This window comes from Myripristis murdjan, chromosome 17 (genome assembly GCF_902150065.1).
Source record: "Myripristis murdjan chromosome 17, fMyrMur1.1, whole genome shotgun sequence".
NCBI lineage: Eukaryota > Metazoa > Chordata > Actinopteri > Holocentriformes > Holocentridae > Myripristis > Myripristis murdjan.
Window position 1 is genome coordinate 26033239 of NC_043996.1, and position 25623 is coordinate 26058861.

Here is a 25623-nt window from a genome sequence, read left to right on the forward strand (position 1 = left end):
CCCCTTATAATTAGGAGCGCCCTGTTTTGCATTCAACCCACTGTTCATCTTGTCTATTGGTCAAATTATGCAGGACTGAATACAGCTGTTCTCACCTGACTGTTTCCAGGGAGTGGACTCGAAATGTTAAAAATGGAGCCTTTGTTAATTACTATAAACCAGCCAAGTATACAGCATGAACCTGCCTTGCTTGAACCACTGCATTAACAAAAAATAACCAATATGGGATCGTTTAAAGGGTGAGCATGATTGGACGGAGACGGAGAGAGGAAAACAGCACTAAACAGACTGCCGCCGGCTGAAATGAAACTGCACATAATGGTGCAAATTGAGCTTTCATTCACCTATATGCAATGCAAATGACCCGTTTTACAGCTGATTTAAATAGTGTGTGAAAAGGACCGAAGTGCCACTAAAAATCAGATCAACAGAAGTAAAAAAAAAAAAAAAAAAAGTTTCCGGCTCAAACCAAATCACGGCTGTAGATAGAAGCTCCTTTGAACTGCAGACATCCAAGGGTGATGGATTTCCAAAGGGACGCCCAGGCCTCGACCCAGCCAGCTCCTCGTCCCGGCTCTCTCCTGGCTGCCGACCAGCCCTCTGGCCTGCCTCCCGCTCCAGCCTCCTCCTTTACCCACCGCCTCGTCTCTCACCGCGAAACTGATCACCTTCAGCTGCGGCTGAGGATCCGGCTGACCGCTCGCTCTGTTTTCCACAAAAATGACCAATTAGTGTCTCTGACAATCAGGCACCGAGCTGCTCCTCAACTCTGTTTTTATTTTCTTATTTTCTTCTCCCCGTGACCACAAAACCATCTCGTCCTTTGACCCCCTGTCAGCGCGGGGCAGGCAGGGAGAAGACGCCGCCCCCGGACTGTCCAAATCAAACGGTTTGTCCTTGTTTGTGTGTTTAGAGGAGCTGTGTCGAGTCCCTCGTGCTGTTTGGTTTATCTTCACCACCCCAAAGCATTTTTACATTTACTGACTTCATTTTCGCACTGTGGAAGTCCCAGAGTGGGTGTAACAATCACAGCAAAATTACCCGCAGAGTTTTAGTGAGCGTCCTGGATCGAGGAGAGGCCCGATACAAACGACGCCGGTGAAACTGCTAATTTCCTTCAGCTGCATGCGTCTGTTTCATTTGCATATGAAATGTGCTTCATTGTTCTCCGACGAGCCACTGGAGCTCTTTGGCGTTTGGCAGACACGTTTCCATTTTTTGGCTCCATTCGGCGAACGCTGGGATTGCTGTGATTAACGGTCTCCAGGTGAACAAAGATGTCAGTGTTAACAGGGAAAAATAGCAGCATCCAGCACCTTTCTGTGAATCAGCTCGGCAACCCCCACTCCTCTTATTGTTGGGAAAACGGGCGATTATGTTCGGTCTGCGTGAGCGCTTTGTTGACGCTTTCTAATGATTACAAGGCTGAGAGACCCCTTTGAAAAGTTTTGTTCTGAGGTGAGATACAAACAATTTCCATCCACATATCTGTCTTTTGACACACTGATGGTGAGCTGGTAGGAAGAGAGAGAGAGAGAGAGAGAGAGAGAGAGAGAGAGAGAGAGGTGTGTGTCTGACTTCAGGTTTTTATTGTCAGTGAGAAAAATAACCTGAAAAAAAGCGATGAACAGGGGAGGCAAGACAGTGACATGAAGAACCAACGGACAACACACACACTCTCTCTCTCTCTCTCACACACACACACACACACAAGGCTGAGGTAAAGTGAACAATAGAATCACCTCAGTCATAAAACAAAGACTGGATGAATTGGAGAGCAACAGAGAGGCAGATAGAAATAAAGATAGAAATAAAGTCCATTCTTTCACCTTCACTGCTCGTCTCTTTCCTCCTCTGCCGGCTCCAACGCTCCCCTCTTTCGTCTTCTGCAATCTCTGTCATCCAGTTTTCTCACCTCAGCTCTTCCTCATCTGTTTTCCGTCCTCTTCCTCCTGCCTGTCTTCGCCAGGTAAATGCCACACACGTCTGCGCTGCATGTGTGTGTGTGTGGCTTGTGTGATCACAAAACAGCAAACACACGAGGTAAACAGTGAGTCAATGATCCTACAACTTCATAATAAAACTGCCCGGGGCGATGAGATCCTCAAGAGATGGGAGAAATGCCTCTAGCTTCAGGGAGGAAATTAACCGCTTGAGACCTGCGCAAATTCACTTGTGTATGGGATGAGCAAAATAACAAGAAGTGACCTGAAAGTTAGCAGGAAATTAGTAAAATGGTAGAAAAAAGATCATAAAGTGACAAAAAAGAAATTTTTTTTACATGTACATATTTTTTTCAGTAAAATTAGCCACAATAATATCAATAGACTACTATATTTAAAGTTAAAGTTAACACAAAATTACCCCAAACATTTTTTAAAGAAAAATAAATAGATTTTGTTGTTGACCTGAAAGTTAGCAGGAAACTAGTAAAATGGTACAAAAAGACCATAAAGCGACAAAAAAAGTATTTTTTTTTTACATGTACATATTTTTTTTCAGTAAAATTAGCCACAATAATATCAACAGACTACTATATTTAACTATAGTTAAAGTTAGCACAAAATTACTCACTTATTACTTAATTATTTAAAGAAAAATAAATAGATTTTGTTCAGAAGGTGATGATAAAACCTTTTAAAATAAAAGCCCACACACAGACTGGATTTTAAAGGGCTAATTTGCTGAAAATGTCATGCTCTCTACATGAGTAAGATACTGATGTTTGTAGCACACAGTGGATACTGCACAACTAAAGTCAGCATTTTGAAAGGAAATACCGGCAATATCAAATGCTGCAACCAAGAGGGACACGGATCTGAACCCTTCTAACCAATTACCTGATAACTGCGATCAATTATCTGGGAAGTATGACCACTTAACTAATAACTAAGACCAATTACGCCTCGACAAATACCGACTGGGAATGATTAGAGGGGGGAAAAAATCAATGTAGGAGTGAAAACAGCATGAAGTGTAGGAAGGGAGTCACACTGAGATGAAAAACATAACCAGACATAGAGAAATGCTGAGATGGAGAGGAGGCAAAGAAAGGATAAAAAAGAAAAAAACGAGAGAAGACAGAGAGGAGGTGGAGGAAGAGGAGGAGGAAGGCTAGAAGACACAGCTGGAAGTTTGTTCATTCTTCTTTCAGCAGATAGAAACATCACAATGCTCTCCTCTCTGAATGAAGGCCTCCTATCAGAGAGCTGCAGCTTGTAATGGGGGAGAGAGAGAGAAGGAGAGAGCGAGAGAGAGAGAGAGAGAGAGAGAGAGGGAGAGACAGATAAGGAAAGAGAGAGTTTCAAAGAGAGAGAAAACGGCAGAGAGAGCGGCTCGCCGGCGGAGTTGAGCAGCTCAAAGTTTACGATGCAGACTACAGTGTTGCTATGCAGACTCCATATTCTGAGTGTGTGAATGTGATCGCACACACACACACACACACACACACACACTCACAGTCACACACACACATACACTCATAAAAACCTGCGTCATCATGCATATGGAATCTGGATTTGATGCATTTCAGATTACTAAATGGCAAAAACATCCAAACAAACGGCACAGACACACTCCCAGCTGTTATTACATTATTTAATATATTTAATATGTTCATTACTACTATCATTATTCCACTATTTCTATTGTTTCATTTTATTTTAATCATTATTACTAGTATTTTATTTTATTGTATTTTAAGTATCATCATCATCATCACTTCAGTATCCTTCACATATCCCTATAAATGTATATAATTAAATTTTATTAGTTTTTAATTTTGTTGATGATTAAATAATTCATTAAAGATAAATACACTTATCTATCTATCTACCGGTATGTATATATCTTTCTACACAAGCCCACCATCACTTAGTGTCACTTAGTGTACAAACTTACACACACACACACTCAAACATACACACATCAGCACACACACAAGCCCTTGGCACTGTCAGGTGGTATAAATATGCAAACATTAAACCGATGCAATACAATAAACTTAAACTCCAAGGCGCTCTTCAAAACACAAAGACTCTGCTTTACGGGCAATAAAATGAAATAGTATGAATTTATTTGTGCGGAAATTAAAAAAATGAACTGTAAACAGGTCTGATGGGAATCTGGAACCTTCTTATACTGTGTAATATGATTATATAGTAAGAAGCTGATGAATATTCAACAAAATATTCCAAGCGTTACACATGATTTACAATTCAAATTAATAATCTCTGACATGTACTAATATTAGAGAACCACACAGCCACACAGCCATGGATGATCTGCATACTGGTTCATAATTAGAGCCGAGGAAGCCAGTGTGTGTGTTTTTTTCCACTATAATTGCTTGCATATTAATCCAGCAATTACACCGAGTGGGCTGACAGGAAGGAGTGGGAGGGATTCATAAACAAAAAACTAGAAATCTTTTACACCTGGAAATACAGCAGGGTGTTGACGGGGCAGCGGGTAACACACCATCTCACACTCATTACTGCGGTAACACTCGCCATGCAGGTACTGCGAGGAGGAGCGGCTCGCAGACATCGTTTACCTGCATGTCCGCGTTTTTGTTTTCAAGGTTGAGGTCAAGGTGTGATTTGTTGTCCCCAAGAGGAAATGTTGCTCGGACTCAACATGTTCACAGGTACAGACATGCATGAAATCCCAGGACACACAATTGTATAGGAAAATAAATAATAATATCACCACAGTTTGCCTACATACAGAGTGAAAAAAGAGGCAAAGAATTGAAATGCGGTACAGTGGGATGAGCTAACTATTCCAAGAAGAAACTTCATCTACAACACTAGAACAAGACTAATGAGATGCTAGAGCGGCCAAAATGTTTGAACTCGGATGTTTTTCACGCAGGTTCACAAACCACTGGTCCAGTTTCACCTGCTTTGACTGTTATTATGCCATTGGATGGATCCATACCTGTCAACAGTCTTTTCCTCAGCCATCATTGTCAAGTTTGGGCCCATATCGTGCTAAAGCCAAAAACCCCAGTCCCCGGCTGGCCTGCACACACCAAACGCGCCCAAGCACGATTGCCCCCGGTATGCACGTCATCACGTTGAAATACACAGGCATGGCCCGACATCATTATAAGCATGGGATGTTTATTTACCTCGACAGTTTCGAAGGTCAATTGTCACTCTTCTCTGACAATGTCACACTAACCTCGCGACAACTGTCACCTACAGTACATGCAGTAGGTTACTGTAGCGGGTGGCAGAGGTCAGACTGGGAATGGGCGGCTCGCCCCGGGGAATTATTACTATTTTTAATAAATGCAGGTTAAATACTGGAAATTTACGGGAAAATACTAATACGGGAGGGGGCCGGGAAAGGAGGGTAAAATATGGGAAAATCACGGCCAAAACGGGATACTTGACAGGTATGGATGGATCTTATCAGCCATAATTCCCTAACCCACAAGTCAGTAAGTCTCTACTTCACCGTCTTGAAGGTCAGGAAGCTGTTATCAGCTGTTCCTATCATCAGTCGCGCTAACGTCTTGGCTACATCAGCCGACTTTCCACTGTGAGTGAGGGCTATCTCCGAGCCAGACAGCCTTTACGCCCCTTGACCTCCAGTCGAGAGAACAAAAAACATTTGCATTTCCACCGTTGTGCCGATAGCCCTGCAGTCTCGTCCTGTCCATGCACATGATTGGGTTAAAGTCTGAACGCCGTCACTGATTAACTACTGCAGAACTACGTAGCTCTGGATTTTTTCTCCTTTCGATGCCACTTTGTGTATTGTGTGCTTTAACTGCCTTAGACCTCAGTTTTTTTTCAGTTTTTTGCAGACCGGTCCTGTTGTGTGTTGGATCCCCGCCGCTGCCAGCTCTCTCACTATTCATCGCATAACGTCCTCATTTCAGCAAACACCGTCAATTTGACGTTGGACATTCTCCCCTGCCCAGATAGCAAGCAGAGCCCCGATGTCCTCGTTTGACCAGGACTGCTGCTTGTTTTCCTTTTTCCTTTTCTCTGTCATTTTTCTGCACCAAATGCGAGCTGCTGCGCTGACATCTGTACTTATCAGCTGCACCGCCTCCCCACATATATGACCCTTGACTCCTCCGCAGACCTCGGTTAGCCCTGTCTGACCCGTGGGATCTAGTGGGCCTTTAGCACCTAGAAGCTGGCCCCGACAGCCACACCGAGGCACCATCAAAGACGGGCGGCGACGTTGCAAAACTGGCTATTGATTGCATGTGGACTGCTGGTGGAGTGGATGCAGCAACACAACAGTTTTGCTATAATCACACTAGGAAATGTAAGTGGTGCGTATGATTTGCTCTACAAACGTAAAAATAAACCAGTTTTCTATTTATATTTTTTTCATTTGGTGTGTGCAGCTCTTCTACACAGAAATGGGTCAAAAACTGTCTTTATAGTTTCTTTTAAAAGAATCTACTACAAGGCTATACAGGAAATAAGTCTAGCTCTGATCACCCTGTTGGCATTTATTTTACCAAGTTACCAACCAACCACCGTCTTCCCGTCTTTATACTGCATCACCATGCATCTGGCTCCAGGGTCCCATTTAAATGGTTAGGAGCGACTGACACCAGGAATAGATGATAACAGACTTCTGACCCTCTAGAAGGTGCAGCAGGGATAATACTGCACTAACCCAAACCTGTGGAGGTGATTACAACTCATAATGTCCATTCAGTGGTGTGATAATGGTTGCAACAGCGCTAATTTTGATTAAATTTGCAGGTTTGACACAATTCGGCATTGTGTCCCGGTATGTAAGAACACCAGATGGGGAGGACATCAAGCCCTTTGACACTGTGCTAGTAATAAAGGGCAACATAAATCAGTTTTATTTGAAATCATCAAAGGTTAAAAAGCATGACATTTTTGACTTGACACTTACTACAGCATCCCACCATCCTTACAAATTACGCTGGTTGTCCTGTTGGTTCAATTCTGAACCCAAAGGCATGCAAAACACAGAAAATAACACACACTCAACACCAATACACACAAACGCACAACGTGAAAAAAACATTATAGAAAGTAACCATCATTGCATCAAGATATGAGAGAGAAAACTAACAATCCTGATTTTTTTTTTTCTTTTCTTTTGTAGATGAGAGACATGGTGATTGAGAGTATTTGATCCCTGTCCTCTCAGGAGGAGGTGAGGCATGTGAAGAGGCGGATGAAACAAACAAACAAAGAAGAGAAATTGTTGCCGGCAGCCTTTGGGACAGTGTTGACTGACAGGACTAACTGACCTGATATCGCATTCTTCTTTTGACTCTTCCTGTCTGAGCAGATCACACGCTTCTTTTGAACCCGCCGAGCCTCTGGCTGTTTGTACTCGTCTCTGTAGGATTCCTCGTCTTGTTGTGAGACTGGCCTCCCTGCATGGTTAAACAACTAATTATTTTTTACTCCCCATGTGTTGTGGAGGTGGGGGCGGGGGGGTTGAGCTGTCTATGCACATTCATCCGTCTAAATGTGAGATCTCAGGAGAAACACACACGCGACAGGTTTGACTTTAATGAAGCAAGGAGGGGCCGAATCCGATGCATATTTCAGCTTTTGAAAAATGTCTGGTCTAAAGCGGGAGTTGTGGTGAACCGAGGTATCTCAAACACTATTGGGCTGATTTTGACAAAACTTGGAGGGATGATGGAGACAATCAGATAATCTCTCACTCAGCCAATACACACAAACACATAACCAGGAACAAACTAACAAAAACATCACAGAGAGCGAAAAAAGTACATTGATTGACCCGATGGGGTGCCATAATTAAAGTTTGACATTTATTAAATCCGATGTCTCAGATGTGGGTCATGCATCTCATGTTCTGGCAGCTGACACTGATTGCTTGGATCGGGGGAGGGGGGTGGGGGGTGAGGGGTGCTGTAATTACAATGAAAAAAGAGAAAAAAATACAAGAGGGGAAGAAAAAGAAAAGAAAACAACATATCCGAGATACAACTGCTCCTGTTTTCTTGGAACTAGTTGGGATGATGTATCGTGACAAGCGGCTGTCTGTTGCCCTTTTCCTCTTTTTCTTCTTCATTTATTATTTTTAACATATTAAATTGGACAGTACCCTTTAATATGAAAACATGTTAGATGGTTCAGCTCACCAAATATTAGGATTTCTGTCTCTTTCATCTGCTTCCCTCTGATTAGCTGTCGTCGGTGAAATGGGGGAAACTTAAAAACCACCAGATTAAAGTAAGCTCTTTAGAGAATCAGGCTTTTCACCCCTGAAATCAGTCAGGTTAGATTTTTCTTAGAAGTTTAGCCCTTTGTAGAATCTTGACATTGCTTGAAAATAAACTTTTGGGCACGCAATGACGGCTGCATTTAAATGTTTAGGCATTCAGCTCACATTTGCCAATGCAACTTTCAACCAGGGAGCAGGTAGAAATTCAGAGTTTCAAGGACACTTTGACAAGACTAAGAGTCAGTCACAAACATTTTGATTTTTGCAGTGTCTGCCTGTACAGAGCCTGCCACCCAAGCCTGAAAGTACCTGTGGGATTAGGGACTCCAAATCAGCAGGGCAGGACACATCTCCTCCAAGAATATAAGTGCAGTTAGAGCACCATGGTTTAATGCTCATAATACGGTTTTCTGCTTGGATATGGATCTGTTTGCAGAAAACACCTGCCTTAATTGACTGGCATCACTTCATGCTGCTCAGATTCATTTGCACTCGCAGCGGTGGAAAGACCCCCCGTCTCTCTGTTTCTGCAGCCGGAGCAGCCGTGCTCGTGAGATTGCAAAGTGTTGATTGGATTTTCTCTCAAACTTAAATGTGGGTTTCAAAAGTTCAAGACGTGAAGCGATAGAGTGGTTGAGCTCTTTTGTTTTTGCAGCATATTTTGTAGAAGCTAAGGTTGTATTTAAGTAGATTGTATACACGCTGTCCTGAGTTAAAAAAAAAAAAAAAAAAAAAAATCCTAAAGCCATTGTTTCTTGGTGTCAGAATAAAGGAAAGTTGCGCAGAATAGACCAAACCCCAAATTTACCTGAGCATCTTTCAAGTTATGAGACCGGGAGGAATGATGGTGCAATAATATGTCAAATTAAACCCGGAATTATATATTTTATACAGAAACATACACTGTGGTGGAGTCTGTGAGGCTGAGGAAACATGTTTGGCCACTTCAGCTTCATAATCAACCCCTAACTCACCGGTTTAACAGCTTGTTGGACTTAAAGAAGTTAAATTAGTAAAATTGTCTTTCACACACTTACATCAGAAGCTCTGTGAGGACTAATTATCATTAGGACAATTATCATTTCCCTACAGATGCCTGCCATGCTCCAGGCCAGGAAAATGATTTTTAATAACCATTCTGGACAAATAGAGCAATAATTATATTAGCAGTTATTGTTTTCCCTGATTGGGAACACTTAATTAGGATGCAGAGGGAGTGGAGTCGGGGTCTCGGCCAGCCAGTTGACAAATCAAAGGCTGGGTAATGACACTCGTGTTTACACGCAGACACCGGATGAACGATTACCCATGAGCCTCCGGGGCCTGGCCGCGGCATGCAGACGGCGTCTCGGGTGGTCGGCGTGTTGAAACAGTAACAAGCTCTTAGCCAGCAGCCTGCTGGGAGGCGGCGGCCATGACAGACTGCAGGCTGAATGAGAAACAAACACTGAGACACACTTTAGTCTCTCAGAGTCACGACGATCGGCTGCTCGTGTCGCAGCCCTGGAAGAGTGGAAACGTGAACGGCATTACAGGACGGGCATTATGACTAAGCAGAGCTGTAGCTGGTGCTGTAGGAGCGGTATCAGAGAAATAAATGGAGCTGCAGAATCATTTGTTGATCCACGTGTTTTTGTTCTGAGCAGCAGAGGAATGAGAGAGCCCGAGAAACTGAACAGAAACGACCCAACAAGGACCGCACTGGAGCGATGTGAGGCTCTGGGGAAATCAACCTAACGAAACCTTCCTCAACAGAAATATAGACTGTCGGGCCGCAGAGCGATCGCCTTTCATGTGGCCATCTGAGTCAGATGGAAAAATAAGCCAAGGATGGTGGGAGGAAACACAGAGGCTTCAGTGTGTGGATGAGTTCTGCTCTCACATGCTCAGCCTGTAAAGATGACACATCTGTCAGAGCCATTTCCAACAAGCTCTTATAATTTCCTATTGTTCCCAGTTATTTCAGTGAAATTAGTTTGGCAGCACCCAGTGGTCATTTTTGGCGCACCTCACATCTCAGGAAGCTCTTAATGATGGCAGGTGTGCCGAAATCAGTGGACTGAGGAAGATGCTGTGTGATTTTGGCCATTTTGTTTGGTTTAATCTGGGTTTGGTTGGTGAATTCGTTTATCCCCACTCATTTGATTTTATATAAAAAGGCTTTGTTTGGCATTTTGATTTCATTTGTGACACGGCAGTCAGCCAAAGCAGATTATAGCCAAACCCAATGATGTTCATTACACATTCAAAGCCCTGGAAGATCCAAACCGTTGTGGATCATCAAACTGTGTGTAACCACCTAACACAGATGCTGCAACACAGTCCATCCCAGATATATCAATGGTTTTATAAAGTATGTATGTATCACATTATGCAGATGACTAATGACTGTGGTGAAGAGCTATAACAGAGCAGACTGAGGCAGCGGAGCCACAGAGACATTTGTTTGGCCACTTGTTTGATTTTATGCAGCAGAGTGATTGAAATTGACTTTAAAAAGGAGTAGAAATGGCCCAGCAGGGGTTATGTTGGGGCAGTGTGAGGCCCTGGAGCCGTCAACATAATGAAACAGCCATTCCTGACAAAATAAGGACTGCCAGCAGCACATAAAATGACGGACATAAACGGAGAAAACCAAGCAGCCAAACACGGAGGTTTCTGCCTGAGCTCCTGTCGGCGTTAAGTGGCTTATATCGATGACAGACCGGCCCAGATCTAATATCCAGGTAATGGAATGACTTTTCACACATGATGAAAAGAGCTACCAATCTCCGACGGAGGCGAACGGGAGTAAACAACCAAATGATGTTGAAATGAATATGGATCAGATCTCATTACGACTGCAGGTGCTTTCTTTCACCCATGCGTGAATTTATTCCCTCTAATTAGCCTGTTGGGTGGGATGTGAGGAGATTCCAGCTCGGTGTTAAATACATGACACTTCTCATCTGGGCTGAGAAAGTGGTTTGGTGTCAAAACGCCTGGTGCTCCTGCTGAATATGATCATAAAATAATGTGCGCCCGGCCCTCTGCCATCTGCTCCGGTGGTTTCACTGGTTTTCATGGATCGGGAGGAGCAGCGATGGACTTGAAAGGATGAAAAACGCTGCGGTCAAAACGCATGTGAGCGTGACTGTGAACGGGACGCGTGAATGAGTGTGTGCATTTGTCACTACAGGTGATGAAGCCAATTAATTCTCTTCTAACTCGTCCATTAACACTTATTTTCTTCCAGAGGGGAAACTGGAGATGATAATTAATGCAAAAGAAATTCGTTAATGCTCTAGGTTGCTGCTCAGTGGCAAATAGTGTGGGACTGGTTGTACTGGGCAGTTTCCAGTTGTCACTGTGTGCAACAGGATGAACATAAAGTGTGTGGGCTCAAAAACCCTCCCTGGATAAGTAAAGAGGGAAAACATTTTAATACATTCCTGCTGCAACCTTGGATGTTGCTTTAAAGAACCAGTTCACCCAAAATAAAATAATATAAAATAAAATAAAATAGATTTTTTTTTTTTTTTTAATTCTCACTTACTTCTAGTGCATTAGTTTTGTAGTTTCTATGTGACTTGGAGAGGTTTCCAGTTTCCAGTCTGCCAAACCTCCCTGTTTCCCAGCACTCTGATACAAAAGGTCTGGATTTCCTGCCGGAGGTCCTTGAATTCCTGCTCCTTGAGGGTGGACAGATACAGTTTATTGGTGTTCTTCGGCAGGAAATAGTCCCCGGTGAAACTCTTTATCCCTGAGGGTGTGAATTACACCAGAAATCAGGATATCATCATTTAAAATCCCTGAGTAAAAGACTTCAAATGGGAATGGGCAAATAGGAAATGTAAGTGAACCAGACATGGCGGTGAGTTGAATAAGGCTAATTGGGGGTGAAGAGAGACAGGTGAAACAGAAACAATTTCATTAGAGGTAAGTGAGAAAATAGCTTTATTTTTTGTATTTTGGGTGAACTGTTCCTTTAAAACGGGCCAATTCCCCAGCTGAAGCCCAATTTTCTAGAATTATGAGAACATGTGAGCGTTTTCGTTGCAGATAAGTTAACGTAACTAAAAATCCTTTATCGTTTACAACCACAAAACTCTCTAGAAACACAAAATTCTTCCATTTCTGATCTTGCAGTCATTTTACGTTCATATCAAACTGCTTTTAGAGCCGTGAAAGCCCCGAGGAGCACTGAGCGGTGCCAACTCTCGTCAAAGCGCCTGAGACCGGCGTCGAGAACAACAAACCCGAAGCTCGGCGAGGCCGGGGAACAAGGAGACACGGCGCCGCTCGATGTAACAAGCTCCTTTATTGTGTAGGTGTGTATTCAGCCCAACCGTGACCGAACATAAAAGCCCAAAGCAAAAACCAGGTTGTTGTTTTCCTTCCAAGGTGAATCCCTAGAGAATCTCCAAAACAAAACAAGGCTGAGCAGAAGATTATGTAGTCGAGAGCAATGAGAGGCACAAACGATCAATTTGTAGATGAAACCAGACTGAATAATTGATTATTAAGTAGTGGAAAAGGACAACACAGTGTACCATGCCTTTTGGATAAGATGCATCAGTGCCCTGAGTTTTACATACACCAAAATAAGTCGGTGCAACAACCATGAAACAAGAGTGAAATTGGATTTAGTATTCTTAAAAACTGAAATCCTCCTCATTCTGCCAATAAGCAGGATGAGTGATTCTACTTTGTGTTAAAGCCAAACAAAAGGCACAGGAAAAATAAATGCTTTCATCCTGTTAGAGTGAATTTTAATTTGTTGGCTAGGGAAATAAATTCAAACACCTTTTTATGATTACTTTCATTGATGGCTGTAATTTGTTTTTGTTTTCATCAATGAGGCCGTACATTACGAATGAACAGGAATTACAAATCCTTTCTTCATATTAGAGTGAATTTTACTTTGTTGTGGCCAAGAGCAGAAATGGGAATATGTCATTTTATTTATTCATTTTTTTTTTTTTTTATCATGACTTTCATTTATTTTGCAGCTAACCAAATCAGATTAACCAAAATGTCATTGCAAAAATCAGTTGGAGAGCTTTTCCTCAGCGGATGAAGTCAAAGTTTATTTTCCACTTCACTCTTATGAAAGATAAAATATCTGGCAATTTACAGAGGGATTTGGTGAACTATTCCAATGCAAATTTCAATATTACTATTAGTTTTTTTTTTTATTATATCAGTGTGATTAAATGGATTCTCATTCTGCGACACAAATTATAAACCTTTGATATGATTTTGGTTAACATGGCAGCGGTTCAGTCAGTCAGTCAGTTTAATACACAAGCCAATGGTTTATATGGTGATGTGTTTAAAAAAATACATGGAAAATCAATGGCCTACTGTCCGTAATAACCCTATAACCCTAAACCACAAATCAATATTCTACTCAATCCATAATTATACTTGCATAACCACTAATTTGTTCCTTTGTCTTAGATATTTCATATAACTTATATTTAGTGTTGTGTACGCTATAAATATAATCAATAAAGATTCATATTAACACTTAACCCTCCTATTAGGGTCAATTTGACCCCATGCAATGTTTAGCATCTCTAACTTTTTTCTTTTTTCACTTCATATTCAATGACTTTTTCTAGTTAAATTGGAAAAAAAAAACAAAAAAAACGGATAAACATGAAACTGACATGGTGATGTTGGTGATTTCTGTGCACATTTAGTACCCAAAGGTGTTTTTTTTTTTTTTTTTTTTTAAAGGGTCTATTTGACTCTGGGCTTTTTTAGCTGTATAAAACACAGAAGGAGTACCAACATTTTAAACACATTTGATTTGATTCCCTGTGATGTATAAGAGGGCGTGTGGGGGGTTATGTTTTATTTAAAGGGCTGTTTAGGGTCAACAAGAAACATTAAGTACATGATGCATAAACTTGGGAAACAATATTTATTATAATCATTTTCCAGAGGTTTAAATTTTTAATGTTTGAATGTGACAGGAGGGTTAAAAGGCTGGTATAAGTCAGTGAGGTCTTCCTGTCCCTTTCTTATCTGTTAGTATGTGCAGTAAAACACGTATGTTCATCCATTTGGCTCAGTACAAATCTATCAACATGACGAAGTCCCTTACATTTGTTGTGCATGATGACCAGAGTGAAGCCGGTCCTGATCTGGTTCAGCGTCCTGCTCAGGAAAAACACCTGAGGTCATTTTTCACCGGGCCGCTCTGAGGCTTCAGCGCTAAAGCTCCCAGAGAAAACGGCCTTTCCTTGATTTACCGAAATCCGTCACTGTCTCATGCAGCTCAAAACCTCGTAAACTAATAATCCATCAGCGGGCGCCGACCTTGGGCCGCAAACAGCGTTACTGATGGGCTGAATAATCCCTGCGAGCAGAGGAGGGGCTTCAACACGCCGCCTGTCATGGTGGATACAGAGGTGCGTTTGAATATGGAAGCGATTCCAGCTCTGATTCCATGGAGCAGCCGGCGTGGGCGGTGATCATGACGGAGCTGGGACACCAAACTAGACCCACTTACCCATCCACAGATACATTTCTGTCAGCGGTGCAGGGTTTTATACGGTTTAATATGGTGCAGTCTGCTGTATATGGTGAATATGATTACAATGACAAATCTGTTAATATGTAAATACACAGTGTGGGGGACAGAGCTGCAACACTAAGTGGTTTCCATCGCTGATGCATCGATACGACCGTAATGTAGGGTTTCTCCAAAGCCACCGAAACAAATTCCAGAAAACATGCTGTACCTGGTGAATAAAGTTAAGATAGATTCACTTAGGGATACAAAGACGACCCTGTGTGTGTATCAATGTAATGATAAATCTGATTATATGCTAAAACACAGAGTGGGCGGTGACGATGACAGAGTTGTAACAACATCCCAAATGAGGGTTTCTTTAATCCACTGATGCCTGAGATGATAGAAACATCCCCAGAAATTTTTTACCTAAACTGCCTACAACTGATCCACAGATCTAATCAAAGTTTATTTTAAGCAAATTCTCACGAAATAAGACCTAGCACCACTTTACAGCTGTCACGAATTTTCACGCATGGAATAAGTTGATGACATGAACCCGCCAGTGTGGCTTATAAATAGATTAGAGCAAGAGAAGAGACAAAGAGAATATTGGGGACTTCTGAGTCAAAAGTTAAAATTATTAATGGACTTCTGCAACCAAGATGGGCAGATCTCTACACACGAAAAAAATGAAAAGGCTCTCCAACCTGACGTTTTATTAACTCTAGGAACTGATTGGCCTGATAAACAAAGAGCCACATGTCAAGCAAAGCATCACTGAAGATGTAGACATTTTGCAGATAAATAAGCTGATAAATGGCTTTCAATAGATCTTTGGTTTAAGTTCAGTAAGATAAATAGGTGTTTATCATGCATGAGGTTGCTAGTTTGAATCCTCATCCCTCTCACTGTTGTGTTCTCCCAGGTTATTGCTGTCAATGGTGTGAACATTTGTAGACATAAGATGATAAAAAAAATAAAAACAAAATCTAATTAAGAAGTGGCTCAGACTGATAAGCAGCACAATATACTCACAGATATTCCTGAAGAGAATAGGATTTGTAATTTCTGTGATTTAAAAGATGTTAAAAATGAATTTCACTTAATGCTTTATTGCACCCTGGATGACGACTTGAGGTTCCCTTTATTTGAGGCCATGCAAAACCAAAAACCTGAGCTATTCTGGGTAGATGATGGCCAGAAACTGAAATGGTTCTTTAATACTGAAGTATTTAAGATTGCAAATTTTATTTCTAAGGCCTGGAATAGAAGGCAGCATATTTTGTTTAATTAATGCATAACCTGAGGGGTATATTTTGGAAGTGCCTGGATTTGGTTTTGACTTTGTATTCCTGATTTATTCTGTTGCGTATTTTTGTTGTTGTTGTATGTTTGAGCATGGTTTGTAATGTGTACAGCAGTGTCTTTTAAGTCCATGTGGGCTGGGCCTCTGAAATTGAAGCATGGCACTTAAATAAAAGAAAATCAATCGATTTTCTCGTGCAAAATCCTGATTTGCAATATTTTGGAGTTTTTATGAGGCACGGCTTCCTGATTTTTTTTTTTTTTTAGCAGCTCCTTGCAGATCTGTAGAAGACTGAAGCTTCTTGCACAACCTCAGCAGCTGTGCAGTGCTTGTAACCATGAGCTCACACTGCTTCGGAGTGTCTTCATGAGAGCTTATGTTGGCTTTTGAACCTTCACGCATCCATGCACCTTCACAAGCCACTAGGCCGTATACTGCCTCAAACCATTTTCAGATTGTTTCAAACTTCACTCCGGATGCTGGCTCTCAAAATTAACCATGCCACTCAGTGAAGAACACACAACCCAGAAAACACTTTTGCGGGCATCCAGCTCTGCCAGCCGCCGGGTCAGACCGCTTTAGAACAGGCTTCCTCAGAGTTTTGCAAAGTTTACTCCCAGCGCTCGCTTTCAGAGAAGGCTTGAACCCATAACCTCAAAATGCTGCTGCAGCCACCCAGCACTTTTCAGCCGCTGGGTGATGTTGCTCCACAGCTTTTAAATCTTCACTCAGGATGTTGGCTTTAGAAGTTCACCAACTTTGGCTTTAACCCACAACCTCAAAACATTCACGCAGACAGCCTGCACCTCCAACCACTGGGTCATCGGCCTCCAGAATGTGTTTTTTTTTTTTTTTTTCTCACTCAGAGTTTTTCTAATATTCATTTGGGCTGCTGGCTTTCAAAAGTGCCTGGCAGGCGAAGAGTGGAAACGATGCCAAAGCCTTGAACCCAGAGCCGCAAAACTTTAAAGTAGCCGTGCAGCTCTTTGAGCCCCTGGGTCAAAGAGCTGCTTTTTAGTCTTCACTTGGGATGCTGGCTTTCAAATTTTACTTGCATCCCTAGAATGGAAAGTGGGCTTCATCACTGCACCCAGAGTGAGTTGGTTCACCGGTTATTCCCCTAGATGTCTTCTACCAACACAGCGATGGGCATTAAATGACCAAGGGAGCAGCCAAATATAAAAGTTCAGACTTTACTGGAATGTGCCGCTTGGATGCAGAACTTTCCACTCACCTCTGGTCATAAGTAAGAAGTCATGTTGTGATTTTCTATGTTTAATGCATAATGTCCTGGTAAAACAAGGCAACAGAGCCACATCTGAAAAGCAAATTTAAGGAGTTGTAATCAGTGAATTGTTCAAGTGCTCAAAAATATATTTGACAGAAAATACACTGTATTACAAATCTGCAGCTTCTATTCCATGGATGCCATAGTCCATTCCAAGGCTAATCTAATCTAATCTAATCTAATCATTCTTTCTGTAAACAACAACAAGTTCTCGGGAGTTGTCCGCCAGAGGATCCATTCAATTTTTTTTGTCAACTCTGCCTATCATAAACTGAACATTTTTTGTGTTAAATTAATGCTTTATTAGTGCTGTTTTGATATGGTCTTTAAAAAGTAAACTTTCAAAATGATGTGAATAGTTGCAAATTGTAGTGATGGCAATCTTTATACTCCCAAGTAGAACATGGTGTCTTCCCATAACAGCAAAGATTGACATTATAATCTTGTTTTGTTGAGAGTTTGATGCTATAAAAGGCTCCCACTAGTGACCCCATGACCCCAGTCAGTTTCAGTCCCTGAAATAGTTAATCTCAAAAAAGGGATGAGTGCCTTCACCGATCACAGTCTCGATCAAAATGGGCCTCACCTGTGCAACCAAGCCTCTTCCAGCCATTTCAAACAGGCCTGGCAAGTAAATCTTTGATTTACCCGGGGCTCCTCTCATCTCTCTCATTTCGTCTCCTTGTTCCTCCGTCCTCCAGCTGTGACCCAGAAATCAATCGAGATGCATTTCACAGAGAGAGGAGACTTGAGGCTCGCCGGAGTTGCTGTGAGCAAAGACACACAAGTGCACCCTTTGTGGAAGTCTTTCACTGAAATGCATGACACATAAAAGCCAGAGTCCACAGCTGCAACATGAAAACCGTGACGGAAATACAACTGAATGGATGATTAATGGATGGCGAAGAAAAGTTTGACAGGCATGCAGTGTGTGCTTGAATCTTACTCAGTAAAAGCCACATTGAAAAATCCACTGATAAATGGTAAACCTGACATAGAACCGATAAACCGACACATTTACATGAGATCTTGATCTTAATTTTAACAGTCCTTATGTGTTTTCATATATTCAAATCACATCTAACTGATGTCACTTTTTAATGGCAGTTATGAAGCAAGGTCGTCTCATTTCTCAGATTTGGATTGCTGTGATCGCTCTGTCATCACGTCATTTCCTCACATCTTAGGAAGGGTGGACCTAAAACATGAGGAAAAAAAAACAAGACGAATTGAGAAATGAGAAGAATTGGCTAATCCATACAGCTGATTAACCTGCTACACATGTGAGACTCATTGTGATTGGTGGAGATAATCATGCATCACTTTCTGAGATGAACTGATTTTGGAAAAAAAAAAAAAAAAATCTGAGCCACAATCAAGATATTTGGCTCGGGGCCGACGCTGTCACATACCTGTGCTGATGCCTTGTTCACTGAGCTAATATTTTCGGTGCATATCCTGTGGAGATGAGAATGCTTTTCTAAAGGCTTATTTCAACAGGCCCAATCTGCCTGGTGGGGAAATTAAACTGCAGCTGTCAGCTCCACCCCGGCTGTGCTGCTCGCTGTCTGAACAAACAAACCTGCCTCGGATTAAATAGATCCATTCTGTCACAGTCCCACAGTTTGTGCCATATTTTGTCTCTCTGTCTCTTTGTGTTTGCCTTTTCCCTGTTTGCCCCATGTGTCCACACACACACACACACACACACACACACCATACTCCCCCACCCACTCTCTCACCAAGACTCTGGCCGCTCCTTTCTACATTTGTCACCATCCAATCATCTGCTTGCTTACCTGTTCAGTTACACACCTGCCGCCTGTTGAGTCATTAGACCAGTAGTAGTCCGGACAAGTGGCCCCCAACCCAGCCCCCAAGGACCCCCTGTCCTGCAGGTGAACGTGAGTGCAGATGATGACCATAGTAAATATTGGACCGACATTTCACATCCCATATCTCTTTTTCTTAGGTTAGCCCTTATTGTATATTTTTAGTTTTTAGTCTTTATAGTCTTTATTGTAAATACTTAGTTAGTCTTTATAGTCTTTATTGTAAATATTTAGCCTTTATTCTGTTTTATTAAACTTTATTATATGTTTCTACTGTTGCTGCTGGAACACCAGAATTTCCCTGGTTGGGATCAATAAAGTATATCTATCTATTTCACAGGCCACATATCTTCTGAACAGCCTGGCACTGAAGTGGCATTCTCCAGAAAAACAAATCAGAGGAAAATTAAGTTTGTTTGAGACCTGTCCCTCTCTCAGCAAACACAATCTCACAAGAACACATATTTGTTCACTGTGTTGCTGCTTAAGTTTCCTCTGGTTGCTGCTGATGTTGCCTTTTTACTGAACAAACAAATCTGAAGTCACTTAGCCTATGTGTGAAACTATGAATTAATTGGTAAAAGTAAAATATAACTTGTGTTACTTTGTTAATAATACTGTTTTTGAAGAAAGAGAGAAAGGAAGCACTACTTGGATATTATCGGGCTTTATACTTGATAGGTGCTCTTCAGTTAGGCCGGTGAATAATAGATCTCAAACATGAGCCGAGGAAGTCCTATACTCTTTGTAAAAAGTGCAGACAACCAAGGAAAAAGAAAACCGAGGCACTCTGTCTTCAGGTAAAAAAAAAAATTTAGTGAATTTATTGGAGCAAGGCAACTGACAGACCTACGCGTATCGACCAAAAGTCTTCTTCAGGCTCTGGCAAACAATCAATCAATCTCAATTATATACAGGTGAGGTTGGTATTCAGTTTGTCACATGTATACAACAGAGGGCGCTAAAGGCCACATTGATATATCAATATGGCCGTAGGCACGTAGGTCTGTCAGTTGCCTTGCTCCAATAAATTCACAAAAAAAAAAAAAAATTTCCTTGGTTGTCTGTACTTTTTACAAAGAGTATAGGACTTTCTCGGTTTATGTTTGAGATCTACTGTTTTTGAAGGTTAGGGTTAGAACAAGCAGCAGAATAAGATGCAAACATCAATTTTGTGCAGTAACAGGCTGCACAACATTCACACCATTTCCTACTTCTGCTCTCAGCCTCTAGAGCGTCTTTGGTATTATTTGTACCAGCCAGTTTCTATTCTTCCATTCTTGCATGTGTTCATTCTTGTTTATTCGCTCAGTCGGTTGTTTATCTGTTTGCCAGTTTATTTCTTCAGTTTCCATGCAGTTCACTTGTCCATTTTCTGGTCGGCTCACTATTCTCTTTACCTGGCAATCTCACCTGAACTTCTGCACCTTCATCTGTTTCCTGCAAGTGAGAGACCGGCCTGCACCATGGCAGCGCGTCTGTAGATTTGTTATTTATGCTCACTCAGGTAACTACTAGTATATTTCTTCCTGCAACTATGTTTAATTAATTGCCTCCCACATGTGAATACACTTATAACGTATATGGCACATTGTTAATTCAGAGGCTGTTGTGCATGACATGGTCGGTACTAATGATTTCTCCAGCGCTGTAAATATTTCCCCAGATGTTACCAAATTAGGAAGAAATTCAGCTTCTGTAATTATCAGTTTGTTGCTGTGGTGTAAGAGTTTCCTGCACGGGAACTTGGCATCTGGTTCATCCAATGTGGGCAGAATTTCAGCAACTGTCTTCATTTTGTGTTTTGTCTGAGATACCCTTTTGTATTTTCTCAAGCATCAGTAAACATTTAATTGCAACACATTGTGCTTACATACATTTTTCACCGGTTCACTGAGAGTGGAAGAAAAGAAGCTGCTGTACTGTCAATTTCAGCTTGTTGCTACACTTTACTGCCTTTCTTTGTTGTTTTTTCCCCCTAAATGTTGACCACTGAAAACGGCTTTTAACATTGCAAAGAAACAAGTTAAATGTCTTAAAGAAAGACAAGCAAATTTCACACTGGCAGCCCTGTGGGTGGCAAGAGGTAACTGTCCAGCCAGTCTGTGGTGCTTCATACCAGATACAATTTTTTTTTTATTGCACTATTGGTATTGGCCTCGGCATACATTGGTACTGATGTGTATGTGATGTTTTGCTGTGTGGTCAGTGAATGAATGTTGCATGAGTCAGTGAATGGATGTTGCTGTGTGGGTGATGCATATTGTCTTTATACTATTTATTCTTTTATTCTTCGTTGAGTCCACATCCTGACTGTGCACCTTAATTTCGTTGTACATGTGTGTATAATGACAATAAAAGTATCTTATCTTATCGTATACCAAAGAGCCCAGGATTGGATTTCCCTCTGAAATCTACATTTGCCTGCTCTTGTGGGCGGAGAGGTGTCTTTTCCAGACATCAGAGTGCATCTGCAGACGACCTTTGACCCATCACCCAAACACAATGAGGTCGGCAATGTGCCGTCTGGGCTTAAAATCTTAAAATCAAAACATTTTTAACTGGGCTCAGGTTCAGTTTCACACAGGGCATGCCATGAAAGTGCCTGTTGAGCGTGCACTGTGCAGAGCTGCAGAGGGTTGATTGAAGTGAGGACTGTTCAAACTCAGCTGACAAAACGTGGAATAGGCAATGATAATTTTTTGCTGAAGAGAGTCATACTAGTCATCACTCCTCCTCCACTTGCTTGATGTGTACCCGTCCGTTCTCACCTGAGCTCACTTCCACTGATTGCCTGCCAGTCTGTTTATCCGCCTGCATTGCATTGTTCTGTTTGGCAGCAACACTGAGCACATGTTGGGGCTCCCCTTCACCAATGCAGATATGCGAAACTGATGTATTTGTTTCTATTGGTGCAGTTAAATGTTTATGGATTCATGTTTGAAGGTGGCTAGATAATTAATCAATGTAGGCTGCAGATAAGTATCTTTACGGATGAATGTTGCTTGGTCACTTTGTTGTTTGCCTTGATATTACAGCCTGATTGTCATGTGTATGTGTAAGACCCTTGATTTTGTGTGGCATAAGTATATCCTAAAAAAATTCATTGCAAGGATTTTTTTTTTTTCCATATATGGGTTCAGAAAATGCACATGCTGCTCAGGCTCACACACTTCCAGGTCCTGAAATTTTCTGTCCTGATGAAAACTCTTTATCACATTCCCTTGATGTGATGTCCCTTTCTGTCGCAGCCTCCCTTTTTGTGATTTAGACTGATATGACTGATATGTTTACACTGCATAGTGCAACATTAATAGATTTTATTTATATATTTATTTATTTAGAAGTCAGGACAATGCACATTAATGAACAAGTACCACAGTACATGTAAATATGCCAGATTGTAGCCCAAGGGCTAATTTCCATCTGGAGTCCTCTAGGATTTTGAGGATGTTACTGCTCTACGATGCAGCACCGCCTCTGGTCTAAGAGAAAACACTCACACCCACTGTTAGTGATGTGTCCCGCAATCCAAACCAAACAATCTGCTTACTACAGAGGATTAAACCGGCGACCATATTTACAGAGCAGCCTCCCTTTAGAGCTGAGCTTAATAAAACTGTTTTCCGAACGTCTTAGCCTGCAACAAAACACACAGCACAGCACAGGTGTCACACTAATGCTGTGTACGGCTGAGTTAATACAGCAGCAGGCTACTATCACAGCGTCTTTCTGTTTGGTTAGTAATCACCGGTTAGAGCTCAGTCTCCCTGCCTTTCATCTCAGCCAAACACGAGGTAACATCAGTATTCAGCGTTGCCGCTGCCTCGATTGCCGTTTCACATCAGCTTGCCGAGTCCTTTGTAGTCTTATGGAATCATCACCGCGTAGAAAAACTGAGAATTGGCAAGAAAATTGAAACCAGACAGATGGAAAAGAGAGACAGTGACAGACTGTAGGGCAACAAGAAAATGTAAAGTTGAACAAGAAAAAAAAACAGCGACAGAGACAGTGGGCCAAAAATATCTATGCATAATAAACTAGGGATTGCAAAGAGAAAATAGCAAACATAATAATGAGAATGAGGAGGTCTTGCACACAAAGACGGTAAATGACAAATAAGGAGGCGAGTGTAAATGTCAGGATGTAGGTGTATGTGATGTGGAGACACGCCGCGAGGTAAATAAGAGAATTTACCGAGGGAAAGATCTGCGACAGGGTCAATAGTGAGATTATGAAAAGACCTGCAGAAAAAAATCTTTAGAGCTTGAAGTGTTTAATTGAAAGCCCAAGACATCTCTCTCTGGATTTTGATTTCATATTAAATCACCAGCAGCAGAGAAATGACAGGAGTTGATGCTTATCGGTGTTCATCTCATGTTATCTCCCTTTGAGCGGAGCAGGCAAATGATACTGTGCGCATTTTTATACTAAAATCACAGATTTCTAACATGCACACCTGAAGCAAAGCTGAGATTTGGCGTCACTAACCAGAAGGACGTTAACACATTACAGCAGACGTGATACAAACATATTTTATTGTCTGAATTTGTCTTTTAGAGCGATTAGAGCACCACAGTATCACATATACACAACAACACAGATTGAAAAGTTTCTACAAAGATCCCAGTTGGCCATATTTCTGTTCATGACCAGCATAAAGTCACGAAAAGGCCAGTCAGCTGCTGCAGTTGGGTTTAAAAGGTCAACTCAGAGGCGTCTTGATCAGTCAGTAAAAAAAAAAAAAAAAAAAAAAAAAAAAAAACCTTCCAGTTTACAGAGTGGGACTGTATCAGAGCACCGGGTCGAGGCCACAGGTCAGCGCTCCACATTCAGCTGCTATTGTCCATAAAGGCTTCAACTTTTTTTTTCAAATTTACTCTTTTTAATTTTGTTGGTTTAGCGAAGTGAGAAAAATTCCATTTGAGCTCGCCTCAACTGCACAGAGACGACTGAAAGTGTGAGTTTTAGTCCTCTTCCAAGAGAATAGTTTGTTAGGCGCAACAGCATAATCTGAACCCACTGCAGGAAAAAACACCCAAAACACAAGGAGCTCATGGCGAGTCTGGACTGATGCTCATATTAGCTACAAAAAAAAAGAAAAAAGAAAGAAAAAGGGAGATTTCTTTCCATTTTGTTTTTCCTTGGACTGTTTTCTTTAAGCTGTGGGAGAAAAGGATTTAAAACGGGGACAAAATCTTTATCAGTGTTTAAAAAATGATAATAATGATTTTAAAAAGTTGAAAACAGAGCATTCATGTCTTTATAAAAATATGTCATTCCATATTTACTTACCGATACCCAACCTTCCTTACGCTGAACTAAGATCACAGACAAGTTCATCACACTCAGGTCATGCTAAAGTCAAAATCACAGAGGCTGGAGTCAGGTTTTGATTTGATTTCAGCTGTCGGTGTGATCACAAACTAAATGTTCTGCAGGTTAAAGAGACCTACTTATGATGAGAACCAGGTGACCTCATGAAGGAGATTCAGGCTCGATATTACAGTGGAGGACCAAAAAGTGCTGACACTGTCTCATAACCTTAGAAAAGGCCACTGCAGGTGCAGGAAGGAGCTGACATGAAAAAAAAAATCCAACTGTTTGGATGCAGAGCATCAATAAACATGAGGTGTGTCCAGATTTCCTGGCTGGCACTTTGCTGTTATTTATGGAGCCTCCTCTGCATCACGACGAAGATGAAATCAGCAGAGCAGCAAATCCAAATGATCTATGTCTCCACGTTTATCAGATTAAAGTCTTTACCTGCTTATCAGAGGAGTTTCAAGCTGGCGGGCCGCGGGACAGAAGCAGCCGTCTTAATTAATAGCCGAGGTCGTCTGAGCGCTCTTCCTCCTCTTCACCCTCTTCCTCTTCCTCTCTGCTGCCTCCCCACCCGCCCGATAAGAGAACTCAGAGGTGAAACTGAAAAATGTCTGCAGGAAATCGATGTATTACTGGACGGCGAGGCCCAGAGGTGGCTCGCTCGTGATAACTGACACGTATCGGGACGAGCGCCGCCTCCTCTTTGTGGAGGCGGGCCGAGAGGAGACGCCGGGGATAATCCTTTAAAAGTGCTCGTCGTCTCCAGGCGGCCATGTTTTTAAAAGTTATTTCTCCATCGCAGATTAGCTCAGTCTCCAGGGACTGCTATTTTTCGTTAGAGATTAGCACGGTTATCTGCCATTAAGAGGTAAAGGTGGTGAAAGCCAAGGTGCTCTTGAGCAAAAATGGTGAGACTTCAGTGCAATCTGATAAAGATTCCCTGCAGAGCCAAAGAGGATCTGCTCTGAACATCTTCCTCTTCACTCACTTTGTTTCCTCTTGTCTTCACTTTCCTCCTCCTCCTCCTGTCCCGTCCCGTCTCCTCTCTTCAGCTCATCTCTCTCTCCATCTTCTTTGTTGTTTCCTTGAAGGTTTTATCCTCACAGTCAAGCAGAGACAGGTGACAGCCACCAGTCATGAAAGTGTA

At 41.8% G+C, this 25623-nt stretch overlaps 1 long non-coding RNA gene across 1 annotated transcript; it reads right to left on the reverse strand.

Annotated features, from left to right (window-relative positions):
• Nucleotides 1-17265: 17265 nt before the first annotated feature.
• On the reverse strand, nt 17266-18979 carry LOC115375615 (uncharacterized). Its single transcript, XR_003929731.1, has 3 exons — nt 18732-18979; nt 17906-18086; nt 17266-17349 (listed from the first exon to the last, which is right to left on the reverse strand). It is a non-coding gene; the product is annotated as an uncharacterized LOC115375615 (long non-coding RNA).
• Nucleotides 18980-25623: the final 6644 nt, after the last annotated feature.